Source organism: Natrix helvetica (genome assembly GCF_964273705.1).
Source record: "Natrix helvetica genome assembly, chromosome: 7".
NCBI lineage: Eukaryota > Metazoa > Chordata > Lepidosauria > Squamata > Natricidae > Natrix > Natrix helvetica.
In genome coordinates, this window is record NC_138558.1 from 18,389,835 (window position 1) to 18,409,278 (window position 19,444).

General features: G+C 39.8%; 1 protein-coding gene across 1 annotated transcript in view; it reads left to right on the forward strand.

Annotated features, from left to right (window-relative positions):
• The window catches only part of BMPR1B (bone morphogenetic protein receptor type 1B), a 126,850-nt gene that overhangs the window by 31,587 nt on the left and 75,819 nt on the right, over nucleotides 1-19,444 (forward strand). The gene's annotated exons all lie outside the window — the stretch shown is intronic.

Consider the following 19,444-nt stretch of genomic DNA (forward strand, 5'->3'; position numbering starts at 1 on the left):
CTTTTGATACAGGTAGTCCTCAATTTACAACCACAATATAGTCCACAGTTCCTGTTGTTAGGTGAGACATTTATTATGACTTTTCTTGCCTCAGTGGTTAAGTGAATCATTGCAGTTGATAAGTTAGTAACTTGGTTGTTAACTGAATCTAGCTTCCCCATTGACTTTGCTTGTTAGAAGGTCATAGGGCAGCGATGGCGAACCTTTTTTGGCTCGCATGCCACAAATGGGGGGGGGAGCGCAGGGGGGTCTGGAGGCTTCAGGGACCGTTCGGAGGCTTCCCTGACGCCTTCGGAGCACTCAAAAGGATCCTCCGAGCAAACCAGAAGTGACTTCTGGTTTGCTCGGAGGGTCGTTTTAAGCGCTCCGAAGGCATCAGGGAAGCCTCCGGACAGTCCCTGAAGCCTTCGGAACGCTTAAAACGACCCTCTGAGCAACCCGGAAGTCACTTCCGGTTTGCTCGGAGGATCCTTTTGAGCGCTCCGAAGGCATCGGGGAAGCCTCTGGATGGTCCCTGAAGCCTTTGGAACGCTTAAAACAACCCTCCGAGCAACCCGGAAGTCACTTCCGGTTTGCTCGGAGGGTGGTTTTTTTTTTTTTTTTTTTCAAAAAGTTTTATTGGTTTTTTTTAAAAACATTTATGTGGAAAAGGGTAGGTGGAATTACAAATTTTGGCAGTTGCAAATGTGGCAGACGCCCCCTCCCTCCAAACTCCTAGGTTACATCAAAATATCAGATCTTAATACATAATCATAAAAAGTCAGCATCTTAATTCTAGAAAGAATAATTTTCAATCAATTTATATAATTATAATATATAGTCTAGTTATAAATTCATTTTTACTTTCGGTCTGTTTATAACATTGTGATTTTCTTATTTATTTTTGTGATCTGAGCTTTCTTGGTGTTGACCCTTCACCCCCCGCTGGCAGAGCTCCGGCCCCTCCCGTGTCCTGTATGACCGTTGTGGTGTCTTCTGTTTTTTCTAGGTTGGCTTTATTTTTTTCCATAAAGGCCTGTGCCTCTATGGGTGTATTAATTCTGATTCTTGTCTCCTCCCAGAATATCAGCATACCTTCAGGCATCAACCATCTAAACCACACCCCCTTCTGGTATAATTTATTCGCCAATTGCGAATAATTTTTCCTTTTTTCCCTAATTTTTTTGGGAATCTGCTTTAGAATGGTTATCTCCCTGTCACAGTATGTCAATGTTTGCCCCCTTTGCACACCCAGAATTTCATCTCTTGTGGTTTTCCTAAGGAATTTAATGTGAACCTCCCTGGGTACATTATGTGTTCTGGCATATGCTGAATTCACTCTATAAGCTAGGTCTATCTCCCATTCCATCTGCTGTTTATCTTTGTGTATGTATTCAGCTAAAATATTAGTCATAATGTCCCTTATGTTTTCCCCATCTGCTTCTATTACATTTTGAAATCTAAGATAAAAGGACATTCTCTCAAACTCTATTTTCATTTGTTGGATGTCAAGTTCTTTGTTCCCCTTCTGTAAAGCCTCTACCCCCCCCCTCGCCTCCGCCACCCCACCCTCCACAAGGTCCAGTCTCTGTGAGTTCTTAAAGATTTGGGCTTGGTTCTGTTTAATTTCATCTTTCATTTCCCTTAACTGTTTCTTAATTTCCTCCTGGCCCTGTAGAATTTGTTGAAGCATTTGTTGAAAGTCTATCTCTGTAGTCTTGGGTTGCATCAGTTCTGTTATCTTTGACTGTGTAGCTGGGCTAGACGTTGCAGACGTTGGGGCAGAAGTAGCAAATCCAGGCTTTCCAGGAGGTGGTCTTTTTGGAGACATGGTTTTTAAAGCAAGGAAATCAGTCAAAGTAGAGACTGGGCAGCTGGAGAAGTAGAGCAGGCAGGCGAATCCAGAAGGCAGAGGATCCAAACAGACGGGGATTTCTTTAGTCAGTCTAGCAATAGATGGAAATTTTTTCCCCAAAGAGTTCAAAAAAGAACAATCCACAAGAGATTCCTCTGGGTGACTCGGAGACAAAGACCGGAAGCCTGAATTTTAAAGGTGGAGTCAGGTTTCACAGTTCATGAAGACAACGGAAGTGTGCCATCATGCCCTGCCAGCTCTGGGCTCAGAGGCATAATAAAGTTTTAAAAGTTCAAAAAGTTCTCAGTTCACCCATAGGTTCTGGAACTAAGTCCAATGAAAGTCACTTTTATGAGGGTGAGGCATCATTAGTTGGCTCTCCCCCCTCCTCCTTCCCCTGAGGGCGAAAGCAAAATCTTCTCAAGCCGCTTGTCCAAGGGAGGGGGGGAAATCCCCCTCGGAGGGTGGTTTTAAGTGCTCCGAAGGCTTCAGGGAAGCCTCCGGACGGTCTCTGAAGCCTTCGGAACGCTTAAAACGACCCTCCGAGCAACCCGGAAGTCACTTCCGGACAGTCCCTGAAGCCTCTGGAGGGCCTCCAGGGGGGCGGAGGAGACTCTTTTCGCCCTCCCCAGGCTCCTATAAAGCCTCTGGAGCCTGGGGAAGGCGAAAAATGGCTTTTAAAAAGGTGAACTCAGCTGGCCAGCGCGCCATAGGCTCTCCATCACTGTCATAGGGGGATCACATGACATTGGGACACTGCAAAGGTCATCAATATGAGTCTGTTGCCAAGCATCTGAATTTTGATCACATGATCATGGGAATAAGTGGTGGTTTTTGGATGGCCCCGGCATCACCCACATGCACGCGTGGGGCATTGTAGCATCAAATGAAGCCTCTGCGACGCTCTAGCTGCTCAGCAGAGCATCGCACAGGCGCTATACGTGCCATGTGCATGCGCGGAAGCGCCGACAGCTTTAAACCACGGTAAGGAGGCGGGTGGGTGGGCCCTCTGGAGCACCATACCGGAACGGTATCCGGTGTTCTGGGCAAGCTCCGGTACGCCTGTACCAGGGCGTACTGCCTGCAACCCACCACTGATGGGAATGCTGCAAAGGTCGTAACTGTGAAAAACAGTTGTAAATTATATTTTCCAATGCCATTGTAACTTTGATCACTAAATGAACTGTTGTAAGTTGAGGACTATGCGTATTGAGGCTCTTTGCGACACATTTTCTCTAGATATTTTCACAGTCCCGAGTGCCAAATCTATCTAATTTTGCAAGTAAGGATATCAACATTACATTGTTGATTATCATTAACCTAATCGTTAATCAAATCTCAGACCATAAACTTCCAAATCTTACATTCTCTTATTTGTTAACAACATCCATTCCTTCATTCAAACCTAACAGCAGACAGCAAAATACATTTTAATATCAGGGAATTCCATTCTTTGTCTTTGCAACTGGCAGAATGTTTTATTTAACCCTTGGGTTTTTTTCTGCTGCTGTATAAATCTGCATATGTTGCCATTATTTAAGTAGTGCATCAATTGTCAAAGCAGTTATTGTGTGAAATAAAATTATTGTAAATAACTCATTCATTTGTAGTGCACAAATTCTTCCCAACAATGACAACTGTAATTTTCCTCCATCTTAATAAATCCTTTTAGGAATTTGTGCCATATGTGTTTTGGTGGTGTTCTTTTTTTTTTTTTTGGCAAAACATTTGAAATGTTTATAAGAAGTTGATAATCATAATTTTCCATTTAGTTCTAAGTGTTCTTTGTTCAGAATTTTAAATTCCATGATTAAAGCTACAGGAAACTATAAGTAGAATGTTTTATTAAAGATTTACATCAGATTTGATGCAGCTGCAAATCTGCCCTTCTACATGTATTTCAGTTCTTATTTTTCAATTTTTCTAAAAACTTTAGATTTTAGTAACTCTGATAAAGATGTCTTTGATTCAACACCACTTTTTAGATATTTTGTCGAGATATAGATTTTCCATTTTTGTATAATTGTGCATCTTAAAACTATTCTAATTTAAGAAGAAAAAATCCTGTAGCACTGTCCTTTTTTTCCTTTTCTTTCCTAGTGTTTTCTTGTAAATATAGGGTTTAATTTTTTTTTTTCAGATTAATCATGTGTTGATCCTGTAGGATTTTCTGCATATCAACAAAAATGCATTATCCTTCCATAAAACAACTGGATAGGAAGTGAAATGGATTACTTTCATCTTAGGGCAAATCAAATGTTTGTGAGATTCACAAAAGTAGAATCAATACTGAAGTTATAAAATCCCCTGGTACACTTATTATTTGGCCGCTTCCTTTTTTAAAAAAATGCATTGAAAACTATTTGTAAATTAGGTTCTTTATTGAGTTCCTTTGGTACAAAAACACCAAGCCATTTGCAAGAACCTCAAGACCTAAACGATCTCAATATGGACTTATGATCTTTCAAGTTTTTGATTGCTTGTAGCATTTAGTAACACAATATCTGTTTCATAACATAGTTTAGCTTAGCATATTATGTGTTAATTTCCATTCATTATGGTTGTAGGCCTACTGTATTGGGTGAATTTCAGTGATGATCTTTTAAAAATTTCCTTGAACAGTTAAAAATGCTTTTAAATACATTTGAGCACACTTTTGGGAGGTAATCAATATTTTGATATAATTTATGGTGCTTTAAAAATGTTCTGATCCAGGCTGTCTTATTGACATGTATAATCTCTCTAAAAGTTAGCTGATGATTTAGATTCTCATAATGCATAGAGCAGTGTGTGGTTTAGAAAACTTACTTGGCCATTGGCCACTCAAAAAGAAAAACCCATACGTACAATTGAAATGCAATTATGTATCTTAGAAGCCTCTCCTAAAAAACAGATTTTCATAGCCTTCTGGAAAACCAGCAAGATATTAAAAATAAAGATATATGAAGATGTTAGACCTAAATAAGTGAATATTGTAAGCACTTTAATATTTCCATCAACCCGATTTAATTTTAAGAGTACAAGGTAGATCAAAATTAAGCCTACTGAGTGGCACTCACTGAAAGGAGAATGACAATGTTGGAAAATTCAGCTATTGTGCTTATAAAATTAAGGTTGCCCTTATCTCAACCTTAAATTAAGACTGGAAAAAAGGATTGTATTTGCGCAGCATTGGAAAAGTGAAGAAATACCATTAGATGAGGAGAAAATTAAGAAGATACTGGACTATACAGAAATGGGCAGACTTACATTGAAGATACAATACAATAGTAGAGTTGGAAGGGACCTTGGAGGTCTTCTAGTCCAATCCCCTGCCTAGGCAGGAAACCCTAAACCGTTTCAGACAAAGATTAAGCAGAAAGAAGATACAGAATACCAAACGTGGAATTTATTTCATCAATGGCTGGAAAAGGGGTAAAGATTAGGACTATAATTTGTATTGTTAAGCAGACAAACAACCCAGGCAGCACAATGTTTATTAAGCACTAATTAAATGAAACAGTAGAAAATGAATAAAACTTTATTTTAAAAATTGGAAAAAATACATAGGTATCTCCCTAAATGAATAATATCAAATCTGTAACTGTTATATTGTATTTGAATTTCCGGTTCCATGTTAATGGAATATTAGAAGAATACTTCACTTAAAACAAATACTGGACAAGATATTTAAGAAAAAAAAGATTGCAGCTTTGTTAGTTTTTTTTTAAAGCAATTATCAATTAAGAATCCAACAACATCTGAAGGACAGCCAGCTTGTTACAAGATAAACTTATGAGGCACAGTGAACTGTGATCCTTGAAAACAAGCAGTGACTAATGATACTTGGATAAAGGATTTATGCGTCATACCTTGGAGAGGAGGTGGAGTGTATCTTCTCAAGATTACATTTGATTACATTTGCCATCTTAAATAGAATTCCTTTGGAATAACCATTTTGAAAATACTGATATTCATTGCCTAGTAATGTAATCAATTGTAATTACACTGTAAATATACTGCAAAAATAAGAATACAATATCAATATTCCAGTATTTGAGTGACTGCCACAAAGAAGAGGAGGTTAACGTATTTTCCAAAGCACCAGGAGGCAAGATAAGAAACTGGATATAAACTAATCAAGAAGAGAAGCAACCTGGAATTAAGGAGAAACTTCCCAACAGTGAGGACAATTAACGAGTGGAGCAGCTTGCATTCAGAAATTGTAGGTGCTTCATCACTAGAATTTTTTAAGAAAAGACTGGACAGTCACGTGTCTGAAATGGTTTAGGGCAGCGATGGCGAACCTTTTTTGGCTCGCGTGCCACAAGTGGGGGGAGCGCAGAGGGGTCGTGTGCGGGCGTGCCGCACCCATAATGCAATGCGCGACCCCCAGTGCGCATGCGTGCACAACAGGCGCGACCCCCCATTTTTACATGCTTTTTTCGCGCTCCCCTGGCTCCAGAGGCTTTATAGGAGCCTGGGGAGGGTGAAAAGAGCCTCCCCCCATCCCCCCGGAGGCCCTCCGGAGGGTTCAGGGATCGTCCGGAGGCTTCCCTGAAGCCTTCAGAACGCTCGGAGGGTCGTTTTAAGTGTTTTGAAGGTTTCAGGGACTGTCCAGAGTGACTTCCGGTTTGCTTGGAGGGTTGGGGGGGGCTCCTTACGCCATCCACAGGCTCCTATAAAGCCTCTGGAGCCTGGGGAGGGTGAAAAATGGCTTTTAAAAACGGTGAACTCAGCTGGCCAGCGCGCACATGCGCGCTGGCCAGCTAACAGGGCAGCGCCTCGCATGCCCTGACAAATGGCTCTGCGTGCCACCTGTGGCACATGTGCCATAGGTTCGCCATCACTGGTTTAGGGTCTCCTGCTTGAGCAGGGGGTTAGACTAGAAGACCTCCAAGATCCCTTCCAGCTCTAAATCTGATTGATCTGATTGATTGATCCTAATCATGAATAGGGTGATATCTTCATTCATACATTCAAATGGCAGATTGAATAGATGTTTAAACATTTTTTTCCCAACATTTCTTCTTTTTATAATTTGTAAATTGTATTTTTTTAAAGGCAAGTGCAATAAAAATGGAACTAAGGAAATGTTTGCCACAAAATCTGTGTCCAAAAAGAAGATAGAAAAAGGTGAACTGGGAAAGAATACAGCAGGAGAAACACATGCTTGCTGGTTTGTTGGGTGGCCTGGGGAGTGAGTGAATGTTTGCTGGGGCTGGCCTGGGGAGCATTTGGGGTGGGGTGGGGAGAGAATGCAGTTGGGGAAATATATGCTGGCTGGCTGGGATGGGATGGAGCCACTGGGGTTTCCTGGAGCAGCCCCAGAGTCGCCCTTTCTGGGGTTGTTTGCTGCCCTCAAGACAGAGTAAAAGGAGGCTAAAAGATAAATGGGAGGGCCGAAGACACTAATTGAAGTGCCCATGCAGTTGTACGTTTTGGCTGCCAAGTGCCCAAAATTTGATCAAGCGATCTTAGGGGTGGTACGATGGCCATAGGAAGGATCAAAAGTTTATTTTTCAGTGCTGTCCCTGAACGAATGGTCATAAATTGAGGAGTACTAGCACTAAATCTTTTCTCCCCTCGCCAAATATTTTTTCCACTTTGTCCCTATCTATCCGGTTCGGACCAGTTCACCTGAATCAGTAGTGGAAATCATGGATGGGTCCGCCCCGCCCACCTGCCCCAGCTCTAGGGTGGGCCTCCCCACCCACCCTGGCTCTATGCCATCCTATTTAGGCACGTTTTTGAGGCCAGGTCCATGCTCGGAAGGCGCATGCATGAGCAAAGCGGATGTGCGGAAGGCCGGGTGTGAAGCGAGTGGGCACGTGCGGGGTGAACAAAATGTGAAACCTACTACTGGTACCTATGATATCTTTTTTTTAAAATTTACTCAGAATAACTTTTAAACACAAAATTTAGGTCACATGCTTCCAAGATGAAGAAGGTTTCCATCTGAACTAGAAAGTGTTAGGATCCTTCCTAACACTTTCTAGTTCAGATGGAAACCTTCATTTAAAGGAGATTATTGTAAGTCTGTTTCTCACAAAAGCACTTTAATCATTTTCTAAACTCTTGTGATCCAAAAAGCTGCACTCTTTGAGGAAGAATGGGAAAACAGGAGCCAAGATCAGAGGAAAAGAGTTTTATTTTGAATTGGAAACAATAACAGTTTTTTAAAAAAAAAAACAGAATTACTCTTTGTATAAGGCTAAATTCAGCGGGATTGCACCTAGAGAAGATAATGAGTGTGAAAAACATCCAATTCGCTCAGGTTGGAGTAAATATGAGAATATGCGTGTGTGTATGATTGTATTTGGGGTGTATGTGTGAAAAAGCACAGATACCCAACCGACACTTATCTTTGGCTATAAAAACAAAAATGAAATGAGAAAAAATTGGATCCTTCCAGCTGAATTCCGTAAGCTTCTTACAGTTCAGCCGACTTGTTTACCCTGCCAAGGAGCCAAGGTATTTATTGGTATCATGTCAGAACCATCTGTATATATTATTTTGGCAAAGGTAGAGTGATACAATATGTAACGTTAGGATAATTTTAATAGAGTCATCTTCTTCAGTAGCATTGCTATCATTTTGCAAATTGTTAAAATCTCTTAAACATGACACTTATAACCATAAGAGATGTGTGGGGTATATGCGTGAATAAGTCAAACCCACACATTTCTTCGGCTATGCCTATTTGCTGTGTATGCAAATGTTTACAAAGAACTAGTCCTTGGACTGAAAAAAATATTCACCTAGTTATGTATCCTGAGATCCTTAAACTTCCCTGCTTCTGTCAGTGGCTCCCTTCATCCTTCCTCTCTCTCTCTTTCTCTAAACCCCTGTCTCAGAATATTAATGCAGCGGATAATTGGGTTCAGTTTTGGATTCTCTAGATGGCTTATTGCGGGTGCTAATCCTCACAGAGGCATCTGGGAAAGTGAAAGGTTAGCCGTGGCCTTTGATCTGGATTATGGAATTTGGAAAGCAAAAAAAAAAGACTTCTGCTGTCATGCAAATCATCGTTGTTTGATTCCTAGAATGGGTACTGCTGAATTGGCTTTTTTTTTACCCCCCCAGCTATTGTGTGGGATTGCCATTTTAAAAAAAAACTCTCAGTGTTGGCAGTTGTTGCCCCCATAACATCTGGAGGATATCAGATTGCAGAAGCCTGCCTTGCTGTTTTAAAAATCTACTGTTGTTGCTGCTTAATGGAATGGATAGGACTCTCTCAGTTGTCTGAAATCTAAAAGCACTTTTTGGGGGGGGGGACATATGGAGAAGCAAAGAAGTATTGGACAAAAATAAAGATATGGTTGGACAAGATGATAAAACAACGTGTTGAGTTTAAACCAGAAATATTTTTTTGAGGGGATCTTGCCTGAAACTTATAACGAAGAAAAAATATATTTAATTATTCATGTATTAACAGGTAGAATTGTATTTGCACAATATTGGAAAAGTGAAGAGATTCCTACTGAAGAGAAGAAGATTAGGAAAATATTAAAATGTGCAGAAATGAATAGACCAATGCTAGCAATTAAGGAGAAGGAACAAACTCATTATTACATGATATGGGAGGCATTTTACCAATGATTAGAGAATTAAAAAAGGAAATTGGAAATAAAGGAAGAAGACAACAAGAAGAATAGAAAATACATTAAGATAGAGATAAGAATAATATGGCAACTGATAACATGAGTATGATGAGAATAAACATGTTTAATATTATTGTATTTTTATTAGAACATATGAAGGAAATGGTTACACAAGGTATAATTGTTCAATGTATATTCTTTGTGGAAGGATGTTGCATCAAAATATTTGTACCTAGCTGACACACTGCTTATGGAGAGATGAAATGTTTATATTTTTTAAAATGAAAAATAAATAAAATAAATACATTTTTTTAAAAAAAAACTTTTTTTAAAAAAAAAAGAAATCTAAAAGCGTTCTAGTGGTGGAATGCTTAGTGGTGTTAATTATCCCCCACACACATCCCAGTTTCCTAATCAAAAGATGTAATTCTCTTAGTTTTTGTTTTCTTTAAGAAAAACCGACTGTTTTGCCATTCTGTTCTTTGACTTTTTCTTAGCCAACTGTCTTTAAGACATTTGTTGCCTGCAGCAATGGTGAGAATTTGTTGAAAAACACACTTTTTTGGGGGTGGGGGGTGTAGACAATTGGACCTAAGTCTACCGTGACACAGCTTTAAACTTTATTAAGTCTGTCTTGGACTCTTCTTTCCTCTCCGAAGTTAAATGGAAGAAGGCTTTGGCAGTTGCCCTGCTGTGAGCTTGATTGATGCAGAAAACATCTGAGGGACTTTTGTTTCCCTGCTTGTTCTTCATGAGTGCATAATGTGTGAATACTCAAATAAGGTCAGCCCTTATCCCATGTAATCTAGGCCTGAAAGCAGATCAAGAGTGACAGTCATACCCCATAAGTGAGAACACAAATCATCCTTTGCGGACTTTGGAAAAGTTGTGAGGTGTTCCCTCTCCTCCCCCTTTCTCCTTCCATCTTGGAGACGGGTGGGAGGGGAATGACCCAACTTCTGTCTGAAAAGAAAGAGAATACATGTTTGGAATGCAATACTGCTCATTCAAGGCAGATCTGGGGGGGATGGGAGGAGGGACTTTTTTTTTTTTGTAACTAAGTATTAGTCTTTTCACTGGAAGGTTCAAGGAACGGTTTTGGGTTGTTCCTGGCTAACGACATGGAATACTGCAAATTGGGAATGGAGTGGGGGAAATTCTTTCCCCAGCTGAAGTTGGGGAAAGAAAGTTTTATTGAATTTTCTTTCAGACTAATCGAAAATAAAACAACAACCTTGGGTGGGTTTTTATTGTTGTTTTGGTGAACCAAGGAACAGATTGCTAAGTTTTTGAATATGGACGTTTTGTGATCCTATGTAATGAATCTTGGGTGGGGGAAAAATTATTTCCATTGGACCTGGCCTGATTTTAAAGCAACACCAGGCATGGATAAGGACAGGAAAACTATCCTGATACACCCCGCACCAAGTTGATATATAAAATAGAGTCAGTCAGCTCTTTTTATGTCCTGTTTTAGGACATGGTGATTTGGTCATTGATTGAGATAAAGTGATTTAAATTTGATTTGGGTAAATATTTCTATTTGGAGAAGGCAAAGTTTGAATGCAATTTGTAGCTGGGTTCATCATCATTAGTATTAGTATTAATATGGTTCATTGCAAAGTCAGGCAAACCTTTAGACTGGATTTGGCATTTTTGTCCACCTACCAAGCCCTTCCCAAGCACCTGGGATAGGTAGATGTGTTAAAGGTATTGTTTCAGGATGTAAGCTGTTCTGAGTAAAAACTGCCTTTTGTAATTGACCAGTGGTGATTTTGTTGATGCTACTGGTGTTCAAATGGTGCTCCCGATGTGTCAGGATTGCGTCCAAGGTGCCTATTACTCTTGGTACCACCTTTGCTTGCCTTTGCCACAGTTGTTCTAGTTCTATTTTTAGGTCTTTGTATTTTGTTATCTTCTCCAGTTCTTTCTCTTCTGTTCTGCTGTCTCCAGGCACTGCCACATTCACTATCCAGACTTTTTTTGTCTTTCTTATCGATAACTGTTAAGTCTAGGGTATTATGTGGCAGGTGCTTGTTTTTTTTTATTATTATTATTATTATTATTATTATTATTATTATTATTATTATTATTATTATTATTATTATTATTATTATATCAACAGAATTGTATCACAGCGGCCAGTTGTTTCGCCGGATTTGGCATTAATTACTTGTCGGGCCCCACCCAGGGGCCTAGGACGTCGTAATGTATTTTCGTAATATGTGTGCGGATCCAAGCAGTGCGGCCTTTTGCATTTGATGGTGATTTTGTCCATTTTTAACTGTTTTACATGTAATTCCAGTGCTTTTGGAATAGCACCCAGTGCGCTGATTACCACTGGAATTACCACTGCTGGTTTGTGCCATAATCGTTGAATTTCGATTTTTAAGTCCTGGTATTTCGCGATTTTTTCATATTCCTTCTCAGCGACCCTGCTATCACCTGGTATTGCGATGTCTATGATTGTAACCTTATTTTTCTCAACCAGTGTGATGTCTGGTGTATTATGCGCCAGTATTTTATCTGTTTGTATACGAAAATCCCACAAGATCTTGACCATCTGACCCTCGACGACTTTTTCAGGCTTATGTTCCCACCAGTTTGTTGCTGTTTTAATATTATAATTTTTGCACAAATTCCAGTGGATCATTTGTGCTAATAATAATAATAATAATAATAATAATAATAATAATAATAATAATAATAATAATAATAATAATAATAATAATAATAATAATAATAATAAGCTTTTATTCATTAAACATGAAACTCATCATCATCGTCATCCATTATACAGTCAGTATCCGATATTAGTATATATAGACAGGTAGTGTATTTGGCATTTTTGTTATCAAATTTATGTGCCGCCCTTCTCAACGCTTAAGGTTTATATTACATTATGCCATGGTTTGTGGAAATATACTTTAAAGAAAATGTCACATCTTAAATCAAACCAAAGAAAGCATATGTAAAGGTTCCACTCACACATATGTGCTAGTCGTTCTGGACTCTAGGGGGCAGTACTCATCTCCGTTTTAAAGCCGAAGAGCCAACGCTGTCCGTGGTCATGTTGCCGGCATGACTAAACGCCAAAGAAACGCACGGAACACTTACCTAATAGATGGCTCCTATTTTTCTACTTGCATTTGTTCCTGCTTTTGAACTGCTAAATTGGCAGAAGCTGGGACAAGTAATGGGAGCTCACTCTGTTATGCAGGGATTCGAATCGCCAAACTTTCTGATCAACAAGCTCAGCGTCTTAGCCACTGAGCCACCACGTTCCTTAAAGAAACCATATTAAGACCATCATAGATAAACACTGTGGATGTTTGAATTTTTTTTTTTAAATTAATGGCTAGCCATTTGACAACCACTATCTAGGCTAGTAGATATATACAGGTAGTCCTCAACTTATGATCACAATTGACTACCAAATTTATGTTGCAACTTTGCAACTTTTCTTGCCACGTTAAGTGAATCACTGCAGTTTGTTAAATTAGTAACACGATTGATAAGTGAATCTGGTTTCCCCATTGACTTTGCTTGTCAGAAGGTCGCAAAAGCGGATCACATGACCCCAGGACAGTATAACCGTCATACATAATGTCTAATCATTTTCTTTCCTATTTTACTGGTCCTTCAGGACTGCCCCCCCCCCCAGCATATTTACCCTTTCCTTATATTTCCAATAAAAATAATCATGTGGTGGAAGCTGGGCTGACAGTGATTGGCCTGGTGTCAGGTTAATCCAATGAGATTCTGTAACTCAAAGTGGATTAGAAAATGGGTGCATTTTAATTTAAACATAACCCTGTACCATTCTCTCTCTCTCTCTCTCTCTCTCTCTCTCTCTCTCTGTCTCTCTCTGTCTCTGTCTGTCTCTCTCTCTCTTTCTCTCTCTCTCTGTAACCAACGAAACTGTTTTGTGTGTGAAACAAACTAACATTTAAAAAACAAAACCCAGAACCAATCATTAACCTGTACAGAATTCTTATGATTTACTGGTTTCCATATTAGTGAGAGAACAGTAATATTCAGCTCTTGGTTTATGCCAATTTTAATGCTGTCAGACCTTTCCAATACAAGAAAATACACCAATAATTAGAAATAGGAAGATAGAATTAGATCAGTGACAGGATTGAAAAGCACAGACACAATGTTGATTTTTCATTTATATATACTTTTAAAGACTTTTAATAATAATAATAATAATAATAATAATAATAATAATAATAATAATAATAATAATAATAATAATAATAATAATAATAATAATAATAATTTGAATTTATTAGCCGCTCCCTTTCCAAGTAGGACTCGGGGCGGCGTACAATGGAGCATATAAAACATAGAAGATGTATCAAAACACATAAACGTACATACATACAAAACACACATACACGGAGGAGGTAACAAATTACATCATTTAGACAGTTAAAAATCAGCATTAAAATACCCCAATTGTAGGAAACCCAATATGCAGTTAAAAATTTGACATTTAAAAGACAATTTAAAAAACAGTAGGAGGAATAAGAGAGATTACGATTGCGATTGAGCCAGGCCAGATAATTGAAAGAGGTGGGTCTTCAGCTGTACACGGAAGGAGCGGAGATCGGAAGTAATCCTGATGTCGCGGGGGAGGTCATTCCACAGGGCTGGGCCCATCACAGAGAAGGCTCTGCTCCTGGGTGTCGCCCCCCGGCACTGTTTGGCGGACGGCACCCGGAGAAGTCCCTCTCTGTGTGAGCGAATTGGTCGTAGGGATGTGTGGGGCAGGATGCGATCCTGCATGTAACTAGGCCCTGTGCCATGAAGCGCTTTAAAGATCATAATCAAAACCTTGAAACGCACTCGGTAGACCACAGGAAGCCAGTGCAGCTCGCGCAGGAGAGGTGTTACAGGGGAGTATCTAGTCCTCCCCATAATCACCCGCGCGGCCGCGTTCTGGACCAACTGTAGTCTCCGAGTGCATCTCAAGGGAAGCCCCATGTAGAGAGCATTGCAGTAATCCAGGCGAGACGTCACTAGCGCATGGGTGACTGTGCGTAGGGCATCCCGGTCCAATAAGGGGCGCAATTGGCGCATCAGGCGGACCTGATGGAACGCCCCCCTTGCCACGGCTGTTACATGGTCATCCATGGACAGCCGGGCATCTAGGAGGACGCCCAAATTGCGCACCTGTTCCATGGGGGCTAGTTGGACGCCCCCGATGGCCAGAGATGGAAGCACCTGGTTGAACCGGGAGGCCGGAAGCCACGGCCACTCCGTCTTGGAAGGGTTGAGTTTTAGTCGGTTGCCATCCATCCAGACCCGTACGGCCTCCAGACACCGGGACATCATTTCGACGGCCTCATTGGGGTGGTTCGGGGTGGAAATGTATAGCTGAGTATCATCAGCATACAGATGATATCCCACCCCAAAACCACGGATGATCTCTTTTATTGATGAAATCCTGCCTACAGAATTTAATATTTGTCCTAGCAATATGTAATTGAATAGTGTAATATAGATTATATCAAATGAAAAAATATTCTAAAAACCAAGAAGCCACCTTATCTTGGCATAGTTAAAATAGCTTCACATACTATTTATTTTGAATTGTGCTGCTGTTATTATAGAGGGCCTAAAGTGTTTATTTAGATCAGGGGTGTCCAAACTTGGGAACTTTAAGACTTGTGGACTTCAACTCCCAGAATTCCCCAGCCAGCCATGCTGGCTGGGGAATTCTGGGAGTTGAAGTCCACAAGTCTTAAAGTTCCCAAGTTTGGACATCCCTGATTTAGATGACTTCCTAATTGTCTCAGGACCATGCAAAAAAAAAAAAAAATGAAATAAAATTGGATCCTCCCAATAGAATTCCTTAAGCTTCTTACAGTTCAGCCAACTTGTTTACCCTGCAAAGGAGACAAGGTATTTTATTAGTATTGTGTCAGAACCATCTATATATATTATTTTGGATAAAGGGTGGAGTCATATGTAACATTAGGATAATTTTTATTAGACCCATCTTCTTCAGTAGCATTTCTATCATTTTTCAAATTGTTAAGTATCCTTTAAATACGAAAATTGTAATCATAAGAAATGTTGCCTCCTTAAACTAGATCCTTCCAATATTGTGTCTTAAACTTTAGGTCACTTAAGTTTAACATAATAAGTTACTAAATAAGTTGAAATGTAGGAATAAATGCCTCATATGCTTTTATCCATATGGATGTCTTGCCCCTTTCCTCTTTTTTTTAAAAAAGTATGTCAGTGGTTGATAAAAACCACCTTTTTGCAAACTTTCTACAATGAGGAGTATTTTTGAAAAAAAAAATAGAAGTGGTTTTGAAACAAAGCAGACACACATTCAAGATACATTAAGAACGGTAATAGAATCACTTTTGTGACATGAAAAATGTTGTAAGATAGGACACAGATTTGTGGAAGGTGATTGAGAAAACCGTTTTCTAGTATGTCCAGATAAAATCACACCTCTTCAAAACAAAAAGGATCAACATGAGGAAGTGTATGTATGCAATGTATCACTTTTCCTAGTTTGTTCCAAATTTTTAATTTAAAATTTGCATGACCTTTATAGAAATCAAGCACATGCAGCCTTTCCAGAAAGCTGTTATTGTGTGAATTTTCCTTAGCATGTTTAGATTACATGAGTCCTGATCATATGAACTAAGCTTTGAATAAATGAATAAATGCAATTAATGTTTGCAGAATGCTGTTCCTGGTTTTCTTTAAAATCATATCGTATTCAGTAGTTTATGATTGGCATTTGAATAGAATGGGATGGAATGGAATAGAATAGAATAGAATAACAGAGTTGGAAGGGACCTTGGAGGTCTTCTAGTCCAACCCCCTGCCTAGGCAGGAAACCCTATACCATTTCAGACAGATGGCTATCCAACATCTTCTTAAAGACTTCCAGTGTTGGGGCATTCACAACTTCTGGAGGCAAGGTGTTCCACTGATTAATTGTTCTAATTGCCAGGAAATTTCTCCTCAATTCTAAGTTGCTTCTCTCCTTGATTAGTTTCTACCCATTGCTTCTTCTACCCTCAGGTGCCTTGGAGAATAGTTTGACTCCCTCTTCTTTTTAGCAACCCCTGAGATATTGGAACACTGCTAGCATGTCGCCCTAATGACATATTCAAGGTTTGAAGCAGATCATAGCTTACCATAATATCCTATATCATAATGCAGGATTGATTGGTTTTTTAAACCAAATTTATATAATTTAATTTTTTATGCCCTAAGTTCTCAGTATGTGCAATAGGATACAACTAAGTGTTAATATAGTATTCTATAACTAGGTGAACAGATATGACATATACAATTCACTGAGTTCTTTCTACTATATGGAATTTTCCTGAAACCACTGAAGACATATTGGCAGAAGTCTAGTTTAGAATAAAATATACACATAAAGATAAATGTTTCCTCTGTCTAGTCATGTCCAACTCTAGGGCTGGTGCTCATCTCCATTCCTTAGCTGATGGAGCCAGCATTGTCCAAAGACATTTCCGTGGCCACCATGACCAGCATGACTATAAGGCAAAGCTACACAGAACCCTGTTACTTTCCCACCAAAGTGGTACCTATTTATATACTTACATTTGCATACTTTCAAACTACAGTAGAATGCTTGCGACCACCACCAAATCAGGTTCCAACCAAAAAATTCACAACATTTTTGAATCTGGTCATGAACACATACTTGGAGTGATCAAACATGGCCGCGGCTGATTTCCCCTTCCGCGCCATTTTTTTTGTAAGCGACAAACAACAGTGACCTTCTGTAGCCGCTGTATTACTTTTGGTTAGGTTTGGGTCACGGCCAAATTGGGTTGTGACCAAAGTTATGGAATTATGGTTGTGATCAGAGGTTCTACTGTACTAGGTGGCCAGGAGCTGGGACAAGTAATGGGAGCTCATCCTGTTGTTTAGTGCTCAGGTCTCAAATCCGGGCTGTTAGCTTTCCAATTGACAAGCTTAGCGTCTTTAACTGCTAACTGTGCCCCCTAGTTTAGTATGAAATATAGTATGAGCAAAACAACTTCAGTGCTTTTAAATTGAAGTTTTTAAACCAGTTTAAATGCTGGGCAGAACTTCCTTAAAGGGACGATCTTCCTTTCACAACAAGCTTGAAAAAGATCTGTTGTTTTTCCCAAAATTGAACAGAAAGATGTACAGGCAGTCTTCAGTTCAAGCCATTCCATTAGTGACCATTTGAAGTTATAATAGTATGGGGAAAAGTAACTTATGGGCGATTCTCACTCATTGCAATACCCATGGTCATGTGATCAAAACCTGCTAGGCAACCAGCATGTATTCATGAAGGTTTGAGAATCCCAGGGTCATGTGATTGCTATTTGCCACCCTCCCTCCCAGTCAACAAGCAAAGTCAATGGGGGAAAGTCAACCCCCTTAACAACTGCAGCGATTCACATAAAAAACAACCTTGTAAAATTGAGCACAACTCTCTTAAGAATTGCCTTGCTTAGCAATTGCAATTCTAGTCCCAGTTATGTCATAAGTCAAGGACTATCTGTACTTTCCCAAAATTATATTTAAATAGTTTATAGATGTCAAATCTGCAGAATGGTGGGGTTTTTTTTTTTTTTTGGGTAAGAGAATTGGTGAAACATGAATGCTTTTATAGGATTGAACTGAAGTTTGAAACAAGTTCGGACCACCTTAACCACTGTAGAGACTATGTGCTAAATTCCAAGTTACTTTTTTATGTTTCATTTTTTTTTACAAGCAGTAAAATAGTAAGGTGGTTTTTTTCCCCTTGTAATCCTTGACTGAAGCAGCTCATGCCTCTCTGGCAATGCTCTCCATAGAAATAGAGGAGAGCGTTTGTATTTTGACATAGTCCAGCAGAAGAACACTAAACTAATTACCCCAAAGGTGCTTTTTTCAAGAGGCAACTGGACTTTTTGGTTTTTCTTTGAAGACTTTTTGCTTCTCATCCATTCTTCAGAGTTGAAGAAGAACCATGACCTGGATGACTGAGAATCTCCATAGACACTAAACTAATTACGCTCACTAAACCAATGGACCTAGCTGAAAGATACAATTTAATTTATTTATTAGTTATAACTCTTTTCTACAAGGACTCAAAGTCGACTAATAAGGAGAATTCTTTCTTGTTATCCCCCATAGCAGCCACCCTGTACATGGACATGTCTGCAGGGGTGGGGGTGTCACGGGTGTTTGAGGGACGGAAAGTGACAAAAACAGCAATGGTGCGATGCCACCTGTACAAAAGGGTACGAGCTTGTATTGGGATGGACCTTGAATTTCTGTCATTGAGAGAAAAGCATTTGATCCTATAGATCAGGGGTATCAAACTTGATTAAATTGAAGGCCGCATCAGGGTTGTGTTTGACCTTGGGCTGGGGTGGGTGTGGGTGTGGTGGGCGTGGCCAGCTCGACGTCATTTGTGGCGGGGGCACCTGTCGCGGCCTGAGTGCTCAGCCAGCGAAAACGGGCTTCCGAGCTCTGTTTTCAGCTATGATGGCCTCTTGCAACTCTCTGTCAACTAAAATGGATCTTGGAAGGGCTGCGTGCAGCCCTCCCAAACTCTGTCTTCTCTAGCAGAAGCAGAGAAGTCTTTTGCTGTTCCCAGGGTGGCCCTGCAGGCCACATCTAAGCACCCTACTGAGTGGATCCGGGCCCGGGCCCTTGAGTTTGACACCCCTGCTATAGATGTTTATGCATATAAGCTTTGTTGGGGTGAACAAGAGAGGGGGACTGGCCTTTGAGTATCCATGGATGATAAGGGTGGATTTGAATCTGGATCTTTCCATCCTATCCAATACTTTAACTACGGATCCCTTTACCAAATGATAAACTCCCATTGATAGAATGCAATTTGCTTCTAAGTAAACATGTAGAGTGTTTTGTGATGGGACTGGGTTACTTACCTAGGAGAGAACAGCCTGTTTTACCCAAGGGGGCTTCTCGCTGGCCTAGAGACTTATAAAGAATAGTGTAAGTAAGATTTGATTTATTTCTCATCGTT